Here is a 3,081-nt window from a genome sequence, read left to right as displayed (position 1 = left end):
GAAATTAAATACACTACAATAAGGGATACATGAAGTACTTACAAATTTCAAGATTGCGGCCAATTCTTGAACGGAAGACCTTGGACAGCAAGGTCAACACTAATGGCCATCCGTCAAACTGACATTGGACATTTCCTTACGATTGCACAACGCAATATCCCATCTTAATATGAGAAGGTTTTTCTTCTTGAACAGCATCGAACTGTAACGGTCGGAGAGCTGGAAGGCTCGAAATAGATAAAGGTATGTGCATCTAGATGCCTCACTATGTTGCTTAAGTATCTAATTTGACCAATAAATGATTTTTAGGGGTACTCCATTTAGGTACTCCAACACTAATGGAGACATGGAGTGGGGCTCCTCTCCCCTTTTCACGAGACCGTGTGAAGAAAATAGCACTCGTTTACTGACTAAGCCTAAGCGCTCGTACCGTGTAGCCAGCTTCTAAGATAGACATTTTCAATTCACAATTTATTGTTACTTGAATAAATTACATACTTCAACTTGAATTTATTAGTTTCTGCGTACCGCGTAGCCGGCTACGCAGAACTTTGTTCGAGTGGCTCTGTATTCTGCAGTTACTTTACAACAAAATTAAAAAACCAAAGACGAAAGTTTCTTGGCTAAGAAGGACGTTGTTTTACTCTGAAAACGACGAACGACTAACATTCTTCCAGTAGTTCATACAGTTGACACAAGGTGATCACGTGCACCTTTATGGTTGCCTAGCACGTGATCAATTTCTTCCTTTTGAAAAAACATCATGACCGACCCCTTGATTCATAGAAGTCAGAAACTGGAGAATTTTTCGTGTTTTTACAATCGATTGTCATTGATCTTTCCATGAGAATTCGATTCAGAGTTATATATAAAAACTGTTTCATGAGAAAAACAACACATAAAGCGGTAATAAACATAGTGAAGCAATGCATTTTATGAAATCTGACTTGTCGTTTCGTATGTGGCAACATACATTTTCAAAAGTAACCGTTATTATATGAAAAACTATTTATATTTCAAAAGAAATTGCGAGCGATCTGGGTAAGACTTAAGCAGTGATATACAAATAAAGTGACAATTGTCACTGGTAAGATTAGCATTTAAGGTCGGATTCAATTTCTGTATAAACAAGGTTTCTTTTATCTTGCAGTGGTAATCATTTTCTTCCGAGGCGAGAGTTTCAAAATTATCCCATTTTATGGTATGTCCTGTAGTCATAATATGATTAGCAATAGCTGATGTGTGTTCATGTTTGGAGAGCGCTTTAAAATGTTTAGTTTTTCTATCCAGCAGTCGGCGCTTCGTTTTGCCGATGTAGAAGTCATCGCAATCCCAACAACTTGCCTTGTAGACAACCTTCGACCTTTAGGAACGATTCAAGCGATCTTTGTAGGGAAAGAAAGTTTTGATTCGCAGAGTGTTATAGTGCGACGCGCCTACGGTGGCCACCTAACGAAGTTTTTTACAAATTGTCCGCCAATCAGGATGTGTGAATTTGATTGACAGTCACGCCCCCTTGCAAAGCTAGCCGGCACAGTTGTAAGTTGAACACCGTTGCATGAGTTGCTGAGTTGACGTATTTACACGTAATTGTCAAATGTGAAACTTTGTTGGGTAGCCACGGTAAGGCTCGTTGCACTGTAAGAAAAACAACTTTGAGATTAACGATAAATAAATCGTATTTACACAAGATAAAACTGTTATTTTTTTCTTCATCCGTCTTTTGGCTTGTCTTTTACTGTTAACTCCCGGCTTTTAAGGTACTTTTTGTTGCAATCGTAAAGCCAAAATTTTTTTTGACCTGACATCAGATTAGACTGAAAAGAAAAGGAATTATGAAGCGGATAGTGTGTGCAAGAAACGTTTGCTTAGTGCAACTGCATGGCATGCAGGAATACTTCTGTCAGAGCAATTTGCAGTTAGTTTTTTTGCAGACTATTTTAAAAAAAAGGGAGCGAGTTTCACTCAAGAGCGTGTTTTGTTATATCTTTAAACTGAATTTAATACCAAAGCTTAAAGAAACTAAAAGACCTCAAAATATGACAGGACATTACAAAATAATTAAACGTGTGAACGTGTGAGCCAAAGGGCCTCTGCTGGCACTACGTCTGGGTGACCCCTCTAATGGTCTCAATGACCCCCCACTTGAAAAAATTAACTGAAACGCTGCAGTTCAATACCACCCAACTCAGTGCCTTCTGTTTTTGTGTAACACGTATCACAGGCAACCCAGTGTACACTCATGGAGCGTTTAGTTTACGAATAACTTATGAAAAAAACAAGGTGATATCCGCGTACCCACGACTAAAATGACTTTTTCGAGCGGTTGAGAGGCACGTAACTTGCATGTCAGAGGTTGTTTTTGTCAAAAGGATTTTATTAAAACCCCTTTCATTACAAGAACGTCATAAATAACATTTTATGTACAAATCACTTCGTGTTTCGTTTGTTTGAATGTTTAGGAACATACTTAAACAAGATTACGTCTCTGACGAAGTTCATTTCCCAAGATCATGCCCCAAGTTCTGGCATCAACACACTGGTTTCATTTCTTTTGCATCACCTGGGAGAGTTAACATGTTGGTCTTTCCTAACATACTTCCATCGTGAAAGCCACATTTCCAAATTTCAGACTTGTGTAGAAAAGGCAAGTTCCCATTTCTTGTTTTTAAGTCAAACCTGAAAACTGTCGTTTCGTAATGTCCGTTAAAGCCTCCAAAGGATTGGCCTAAAATGAGTACTTAACACTTGAAATGAGAATATTTTTCAATATCTAACTCCAGTTCGAATGTTTTGATCCATACTTTTATAACCTTTTAAGAGAGTGGTCTTTTGGAGATGATAAAAAGTGTAACCAGGATCTAATTTTAAATGTAATAACGGCATCAATACTAGCTTAACCCAATAAACAACTTTTTGTTTAATTTTTTTTTCACTGAAAAAATGGCATCGCATTTCGTATACAACACGACGTGGTTGTAAGGATTTAAACTCTCATAGCATTGTCCAGTATTTGCATAAGATGCGCTTTTATAATCTTAAATGAAATATTAAATTATCTTGGCGTTTTTGAGACGGAAA

This window comes from Montipora foliosa, chromosome 3 (assembly GCF_036669935.1).
Source record: "Montipora foliosa isolate CH-2021 chromosome 3, ASM3666993v2, whole genome shotgun sequence".
Taxonomy (NCBI): Eukaryota; Metazoa; Cnidaria; class Anthozoa; order Scleractinia; family Acroporidae; genus Montipora; species Montipora foliosa.
Note: the sequence above shows the minus strand (reverse complement) of the source record.